The sequence below is a fragment of the Carettochelys insculpta genome, chromosome 1, assembly GCF_033958435.1.
Source record: "Carettochelys insculpta isolate YL-2023 chromosome 1, ASM3395843v1, whole genome shotgun sequence".
Lineage (NCBI taxonomy): Eukaryota > Metazoa > Chordata > Testudines > Carettochelyidae > Carettochelys > Carettochelys insculpta.
The window spans coordinates 366,316,025-366,324,953 of record NC_134137.1 but is presented as its reverse complement, the minus strand read 5'-3'; the positions used below and the strand labels follow the sequence as shown (position 1 = coordinate 366,324,953).

General features: G+C 53.2%; 1 long non-coding RNA gene across 2 annotated transcripts; it reads left to right on the top strand.

Moving 5' to 3' along the window:
* The first annotated feature begins 91 nt into the window (after positions 1-91).
* LOC142025200 (uncharacterized) lies at positions 92-6,651 on the top strand. Of its 2 annotated transcripts, XR_012648607.1 has the most exons (4): positions 92-116; positions 1,266-1,362; positions 5,044-5,108; positions 5,597-6,651. It is a non-coding gene; the product is annotated as an uncharacterized LOC142025200 (long non-coding RNA). The 2 variants fall into 2 exon arrangements; XR_012648605.1 differs by lacking the exon at positions 92-116 and having other exon boundaries at positions 938-1,362.
* The last annotated feature ends 2,278 nt before the right edge of the window (positions 6,652-8,929 follow it).

Genomic DNA, 8,929 nt, shown 5'->3' with positions numbered 1-8,929 from the left:
AAGGGGAGGAAAGCCGCGGAGCCCGGAGCGCTGCCGAGAGCGGGGCAGTGAGACAGCCCGGGACGGGGAAGCCTCCAACCGCCGAGATCCCCGGCCTCACCCCCCGCCAGGGGAGTGTGAGTGTAACCCACGGGGTCCCTGGCCCTACACCGTCCACGGGAGCGGGGACATAACCCTGGGGTTCGTGGCCTGCACCCCCAGTGGGATGGGGGCATTACCTCCAGGATCCCTGGCCCTGCACCCCCAGGGGAATGCAGCTGTAACTCCCGGGGTCCCTGGCTATGCACACCCCCCCCGGAGAATGGGAGGGTAACCTCCAGGATCCCTGACCCTACAGCCCCCAGGATCCCCAGCTCTGCAACCCCCGAGGGCAGGGGTCAGCAACCTGCGGCTCCAGAGCCACATGCAGCTCTTTAAGAAGTCCCTTGTGGCTCTGACCACTGCCGCTGCTGACTCCTCTTGCGGCTCTGGACGTTGCTGCCTTATAAACAAAAAAACTAAATTCAGTTGCCTGCCGTAAAACCAACTAAATGTAGTTTTTTTGTTTGAAGTGGCAGCAGCTTCCAGAGCCGCTGAGCAGTCAGCTGCAGCAGGGAGCCCCGGAAGAGAAGGGTAGCAGGGCAGGTAGCTGCCCCCGCTGCATGTGGGGGAAATGCCAAGCCTGCAGGAGAACTGTGGGGAGGGGTGGTCAAGCCTACCTTTGCCCCAGCTGTGCAGCTCCTCTGAGGAGGAGGAGGAGGTGGGGAGCAGCGGGGGGTGGGGGATAGGTTGGGGCTGAGAGGTTAATTCTCAGGATGGGGGGTGTGGTTTGGGGCTGAGAGGGGTTAAACCTGGGGATGGGGAGGTGGTTTGAGGCCGAGAGTTTAAGTCTGGGGATGGTGGGTAAAGCTTGGGGATAAAGGGCAGATTTGGGGGCTGAGGCAAGTTAAGCCTGGAGATGGGAGTAAGTTAACTTTGCAACTGGTACAAATAATTGTGTGTGCTGTTCTTAAAATAGGGGTGACAAAAAGTACTGTTTGATGTTATTTATTAAGGACTTTCTTATATCCACATGCATTAAGGCTCTTGAAGTATGGATTTTGTAACCGAATTTGAAAAAATAACTTGTCTCACTGTTTCGGTCACAGAATCTGCTAGAGGGGAACAGGTGGATGTAATCTTTGTGGGGGATTTGCAAGCTCCTCTGATTTTCTCACATATAGTTGTGTGGAGCAGTGTATGAAAGGCTTGCCAACTCCACTGGGTTCCTTGCTGTGTACATCTAGGAAAGGCTGCCATGCACCCGGTGGTGGACTGCTAACTTCTTTGGGTCTCCTGTGTGAAGCTGGGAGAGCGGGGACTCCTAAGCATGCAACGAGGCTGGTGTGCAACCTGCACTACATTTTGCATGGTCTTTAGTGAATTGTTTGGAAGCTTTCTAGCACTGTTTTTATATCAGTTTCCGTCTGGAGTACTTCAATTTCAAAACATATTCTTCGGCTTCCAGAGAGAGGTATCAATCACCTTTAGCAGCAGTCACTCTATTAAAAAAAAAATCTTTAGTTCATATCAACATGTAGAGCTTAGGAAAAAAAATCCAAGTAGGATTTTCCTTGGGAATGTCATTAACATCTAGGCCGTGTCTACACTAGCCAAAAACTTTGAAATGGCCATGCAAATGGCCATTTTGAAGTTTACTAATGAAGTGCTGAAATACATATTCAGCGTCTCATTAGAATGCGGGCGGCTGTGGCACTTCAATATTGACGTGGCTTGCCACCGCGCCGCTTGTCCAGATGGGGCTCCTTTTCGAAAGGAGCCCGGCAACTTCGAAATCCCCTTATTCCTAACAGCAGATAGGAATAAGGGGATTTCGAAGTTGCCGGAGTTCTTTTGAAAAGGAGCCCCATCTGAATGAGCCGCGTCAATTTCGAAGTGCCGCAGCTGCCAGCATTCTAATGAGGCACTGAATATGTATTTGAGTGCTTCATTAGTAAACCTCAAAATGGCTATTTGCATGGCCATTTCGAAGTTTTGGGCTAGTGTAGACATAGCCCTACAGAAGTTAAACTTTCATTTGAAAAGCAAACACTGCACATTGCTAGCTCTTAAATTGCCTAAATAATTTTGTATCATGAAAGATCACTGTCTTCATAAGGGATTCTGTCTACACCAGTCGTTCCCAAACTTTTTGACATCGTGCCCCCCTTATTATTTTTGAGGAACTCTCATGCCCCCTACCTCCTCTTTACCATCAGCCAACCCCCTTTTTAACAAAAAATTCAGTTTGTAATCTAAAATAAACATAAAAGCTTGATATAAAAATGTTATGTAACATTAAAAATAAGCACAAGTAATTTTTCTTGGCCCCAGCTGCCTGAGCCCTGTGCCAGCCTCGAGAGCTGTCCACGCCAGCTGCCCAACCTCCTGAGACCTGTGCTGGCAGAGCCACTCACCCCATACTATGCTGCCAGAGCCAGCCACCCACTCACCCGCCAGCTGCCAGGGCCAGCCATCCACCTGCCTGCCAGCTGCCCAAGCCCCAGGTGGCTAGGAGCAACTGCCCACCCCAGCTGTGGGCCAGTCGCCCATTTGAGCCCCATGCTGCCAGGGCCAGCCACCTACCCACCAGCCTGAGCCGACCAAGCCCCATGCTGCTGGCGCCAGCTGCCCAAGCCCTGCTGTGCCGGGGCCAGCTGCCTGAGCCCCCTGAGTCCCGCAAGCTGGCCGGCCGCCTGAGTCCTGCAAGCCATGCGAGCCACCCACCTGAGCCACTCCCCGACCCTCCCACAAAGCCAGGAGCCCCCAGCTTCCCCATCTAACCCCATTCTCCTCCCCCCGAACCCACACTCACTCTCATTTGCAGAAGGCAGCCAGGTCCACGTGGGTCTTTGCTGGCTGCCTGCTTTTTATAGCAACTGCGCCAGGTCACCCACGTAAAATGGCAGGGGCTGAGAGCCAGAAGCAAAGGCTGGATCTCTCTTCAGGTGGGGAGAATGGTCGGGGGGGCTGGGTCACCTTGTGCCATCCCTGGAATTTCTTCATGCCCCCTAGTTTGGGAAACCACGACCTACACGGCATAAGGTGCCAACATACTTACACCACTGTTACTCCCTGCGTGAGCCCTCTTTTCCAATACTTTTTCTGGTTGCCCTTATAGCACTTTGGGCAGCGTGTCACTAGCTGCAGCTTGTGTTTGGCTACCCCAGAAGAGGTCTCTGCATGCTTGGGGGAATGGGGAGGGCAGGAGATATTATTTTAGTGAGTGTTGGCTCCTGCTGCCCCTCAGAGGATTTTGGGTGGTGTGAGGCTAATCCTAAAACTGCTGCAGTTTTGTGCTGTGTCCCTTCTTTCTGTCCCCCCTGCCCCTTCTCCTCACTCCTCCTGCTCACACTTTCCATGTTCTGCGAAATCCTGGGATTTCATGCATTTCCCACTTTCCAGGCACAAGCAAGCCCTAACCGTGGTTTAAATTAGAGTAAGATGAAGCTACATACAAATTTTGTGATGGTATCACTTATGGTTTAAGAGAAGTTCATGAACAAACATAGCACTGACCAACAGAAACACTAAAATAGATAGATAAGCATGTTGTAGCCTAGGCTTCACACTCACCCTTCACTCTGACCAGCTAACACATCTTAAAATACAGCACGCCCCATTGAACGCAACTTGAAAATACACTTTTCATACCTGATATAAATATGTACCTTTTTATATCCAGTCCCATCCCATCAGCTATTTTAAGTTTAGGGGCTCCCACTCCTTGACATCATCTCCAACATACTTACCTAGGTCAAAAAGTGACTCAGTGCAAGACTTAGGTGTTTCTGATCCCACTTTTAAGGCAGCCTTGCTACGATCTCTCCTTTTAAGGAGATCTTTGATTTAAATTTGAAAAAGCCGGATAAAATCGATTAACAAGACAATGTAGCCACCCACAAGCAGACTCAAACCCAGGACATCTGAAGCTTAGTGCAGGCACTGCTACAGCTTGAGCTGAAGGTCAGTTGGCACACAGTTTAGGTACCACTATACAGGAAAGTTAACTGCACATAGGTGTGTGGGTTACATAAACACCCATAAGGAACATAGGTGATGTTCAGTCTAGTTCAGGACACATACTAACCTCTCTGTGCTCCTTATATCCCACTTAATATAGGACCTTCCTGGGGTGTAAGGCTCATGAGTGCCCTCTGGGCTGGAATGTATTTCACCTAATAACTGTTCAGGGAGTCTAATTCTACTGTCACTATAGCCCCAAGTCAATGGATGCTCCTAAGAAATTAGTAGGATTGTGTGGTTGTAATAGATGACAAGATTTTGCCCACCTTGTCTGTTCTCTTGACATGTTTTAGATGCATCTTTTTCAGTAAGATAATGGGCCTGATTTTTTTCCCCCCTTCAATGTAAAATCAAATGTAACTCCAATCGGATTACACTGATGTGAGAAGAGAAGGAAGTGTATTAAGTACAACAGTACCTGTAAGGGAAATAGAGGGTAAGAGAAATTGCAGCTACTCAACCTAAATAAATTAAAACATGCACAAAGCTGAAACATTACACATGGAGAGTCTCATTCTAGGGCATATAGTGATACCATGTTTACAGAGAATAATCTGACCTACTGGAATCTAAAATAATAAAAAATGGTCCAGATTTCAGTCTTTTCCATTGTTTGTATAACTCAGAAAAGGTTCAGGTTTTTTATAAATTGATTTAATTTCCACCAAAAAAAAAAAGCATTAACAGAAAACAAGCCAAAAAAGCAAAATGTATTAGTTAAAACTTCTCTGGCTGCACGTTAAGTTTTCCGTACAAATGTGGATAGTTTGTTTTTATGGATAACATAGGACCCAATTTTGCACGTACAGAATCAATCAGAAAGACTGTTAGCATATTGTAATGTTCAATTAATTAACTAATTAAGCAATTGCCTGCTCATTCAAAGAGTGTCCCTTGTCCAAATGTCTTTGAGAAAGTCCTTCTAAAAATAGAGACAGAGGAAAATAAATTGTTGCTTTTCTTTTCTGTTTTTAATTACTCTTTAATTCCTGGGCCCAGTCCTGCAAGATACTGAGCAACTGAGGTCAAACCTAACTAGGTCTCCCCGCAGATGCATCATGCAGGTAATTAACCCCTTCTGAGCCACACAAACCTCTTGAGGGGTGGTATGGGGTGAACGTGCGATCACAATGAGATGAGACACATGCTTTCTATACAGTTTTTTTTGTTGGAGGAGTTTCCACTTCCAATTTCCCTGAATTTTTCCCCCAGGGAATCAGTTTGTAAAAATCTCCCCCTCTTAAAGTCTTGAGGGAACAGAGGTCAGGAATGGCCACAGGGGGACCAGTGTAGCAACATTGCTCCCTGGGCTCCTTTCTCTGCTGCAGATGACAGAACAGCAGGATAGTACATTTAGGCTACTACTCAGCAAGGGATTCAGTCAATTTGGGCTTTGCCTAACAAGATCTGTAGTGTGGCTGAAGAGGCCTAAGACTGTTGTGTTATGACTTTAACTACAGCTTGAAAAGCCAATCAACACATGGGGTTTTCTTTTTGATTCCCTACATGCTTGTTCTATCTAATGTTTTTCCTCCCACTACGCCCCAAGCAGGTCTGCAAGGATGGGCCTCTCCCAGGAGTGCACACCAGGAAATGCGACTGGTTGGTGCAGTCAGAGTGGCCTCCTAGCAAGTTAAGGTCTTGTTTGCTAGAACCTTTGGGTTGCTTCTCTGTGTTAGCTTAGTTGTGGGTTGAGATAGCGCAGACCTTAGCTGCTGACTTTGGTGCCTGAGCTGGAACCTGAGGTAGAAGGTGGGCCTAGGTTCTCCTACCCAACACTTGATTGGGAAGACTCCCTAGAATGACCTCCTGCCTGCGGGTTTAGTAAGCCTTTGTTCCCCTGGAAAGGGAAAACTGGTAACCTAGCTGGAGGACCTAGCCATGAAGAAGAGCCGCTGTGACTCATAAGCTGTGTCTACACGTGCACGCTACTTCGAAGGGCTGCTGGCCATCCTCCGTCGGCAGCTGGAGGTCGCGGAGCAGTACCTCCAGCTGCAGGAGCGGGCGCTGGCCTGGCGCCAGGAGGCATGGGGGGCCTATATGCAGACATTTAACCGCCTGGTGGACTACCTGGCCCCCCATGCCGCGCCGGCCGAAACATCGCCCGCCCTGCCCGCTCCTGCAGCCCCACCACCAGCTGCTCCGCCCGTTACCGGCCCGTCCGCCGTCGCCCCGCCACCCACCCGCAAGGGCCAGAGCGCCGAGGGACCCCTGGAGCCACCTGACACTCGCCGGCCCCCATACCTTCCGGTCCAGCCCGCTCCCACCCAGCCACGGACCAGGCTGCGAGTGCGGCGGGGCTCCCAGCCGGCCACGCCCAGTGCCGGCCTATAGGGGCGAGGGGCCCGGGACGTGGCCCCCCCCTTGTATATAGTTGCACCCTGTTTTTTTGGTCCCCCCGTTTGCCCCGTCCCCCCCATGTAAATAGTTCTCCCCTTTCTCCTCCCTGGTTTTCTTTTTATTATTTATGGCACACAGTTGTTTCTTTGCATTGTTTTATTGTTGTACATATTGCTTTTGTTGAACGTTTGTACCTAGTTTTGTGTTTGTGGTTCACATATTTATTTACACCCAAAAAAAAAAGGTTCGGAAAGAAAAAAAAATTTACGTTCAGCCACAAGTGCGTGCTGTCATTTGTCCAGGACAAGTGGAGGGGGGCGGTGGGGTGCTCCATGGTGTGGGCGTTGGGGCAGGAGTGTGGGGGAGGAAGGGGCGGGCAGTAGGGGGCCTGGGCAGAGTTCACCCCGCAGCCTGATCGTCGAAGTGGGCCCGCAGGGCCTCCCGGACCCGGGTCCCCTCGGGGTCCACCTGCCGACTGGGGGCAGCAGGTGGCTGCACGTGTGCCCTGCCAGCCTCCGCAGCCCAGCCCTGCAGAAAGGTCTCCCCCTTGCTCTCGACCAAATTGTGCAGGGCGCAGCAGGCACCCACAATCTGGGGGATGTTGTTGGGGCCCGCATCCAGGCGGGTCAGGAGACATCTCCAGCGTCCCTTCAGGCGGCCAAATGAGCGCTCCACCACCTGGCGCACACGGTTCAGGCGCTCGTTGAAGCGCTCCTGGCTAGCGGAGAGATGGCCCGTGTAGGGGTGCATGAGCCACGGCCGGAGGGGGTAGGCCGCATCTGCGATGACGCAGAAGGGCATGGTGGTGTCGCCCAGAGGGATCTCCCGCTGGGGGATGTAGGTCCCTGCCTCCAGCCGGCGGCACAGGCCCGAGTTCCGGAAAACCCGGGCGTCGTGGGTGCTGCCAGGCCAGCCCACGTAAATGTCCTGGAAACGTCCCCGGCTGTCCACCAAGGCCTGCAGGACGACAGAATGGTAGCCCTTTCGATTCAGGTATCGTCCGCCACTGTGATGCGGGGCGCGGATGGGGATGTGAGTCCCATCCAGAGCCCCGAAGCAGTTGGGGAAGCCCTGGGTGGCAAAGGCGGCGATGGTGGCATCTGGGTCCCCCAGCCTCACGAGCCTGTGCAGGAGCATGGCGTTGATGGCACGCACGACCTGCAGAGAAAGCACATGGGACAGCCCCAATGAGGGGTGAGCAGGCTGTGCGTGGCCCTGCCCTGCCCTGTCCTGCCCTGCTCTGGCCCCACTGCCCTGCCCTGGCCCCCCTGCCCTGCTCTGGCCCCTCTGCTCTGCCCTGCCCTGCCCTGCTCTGGCCCCCCTGCCCTGCCCTGGCCTCCCCCCGTGGGTTTGCTTACCTCCATGAAGACAGCCCCGACGGTGGCCTTTCCGACACCAAACTGCTGGCCCACGGATCGGTAGCTGTCCGGAGTGGCCAGCTTCCAGACAGCGATGCCGACCCGTTTCTGCACTGTGAGGGCACGCCGCATGGCGGTGTCCTGGTGCCTGAGTGCGGGGGTGAGCCACTGGCACAGCTCCAGGAATGTCTGCCGGTTCATCCTGAAGTTCCTGAGCCAGTGGTCGTCGTCCCACTCCCCAAGCACCAGCCGCTCCCACCAGTCGGTGCTGGTGGGGTAGCTCCACAGCCGCCGGCGTGTGAGGCGGGGGGTGGAGCGGGGTGCTGCAGGGGTAGGGGTTGAGCCCTGCTGCCCTGGGGGCATCTCCTCCCCTGGGGCAAGGAGGTGCTCAGCTGCCTCCCACATGGCATGGGTCAGGGCAAGCCCTGCTCCTGCCGGGAGGGCTGGGTGGACCTCTAGCTGCTGCTGCTGCTGCTGCTGGGGGTCCATGACTGCAGCGCCCGGGGTCTGTGTGCCTATGGCTCCTCAGACCGCGTGCTGTGCAGGCTGAGTGTGTCTGGGAGGGGCCCTTTAAGGGAGCGGCTAGCTGTTGCCCCGGAAGCGCTAGTCCGCCCGGTGACCCTGTCTGCAGCTGTGCCTGTCATCCCTATTTCGATGTGTGCTACTTGGGCGTGTAGACGTTCCCTCGCTGCGCCTATTTCGATGTTGGGCTGAGCAACGTCGAAGTTGAACATCGACGTTGCCGGCCCTGGAGGACGTGTAGACGCTATTCATCGAAATAGCCTATTTCGATGTCGCAACATCGAAATAGGCTACTTCGATGTAGGCTTCACGTGTAGACGTAGCCATAGAGAGCAAAAGGGACTGTGGTCTAAGAGAAAGAAGGAAGGGGACATCAGAACTAATCCCCAGATACCAGTATGAAGACATAGGCATGGGAATGAAGAATGGGGAGATTCTCTCCTCCCAGGTTTTATGTGGGGCCCTGTTCCTGTTCTGCATGCAAGCTGCAACCTGCCAGCCCCACACCCAGGTCTGTGCCAAGCCCTGCACATGGGGTCCCAGCTCCACACCCGTAGCTTCACTGCTGCCCTCCCCCATGGGGTCCCAACTGCCTGCCCAGTACTCTGCTGCTGGCCCCACCTCTGCCCTCACCTAGGCCCCAGCCTTGGCCCCCCTATCCCTGT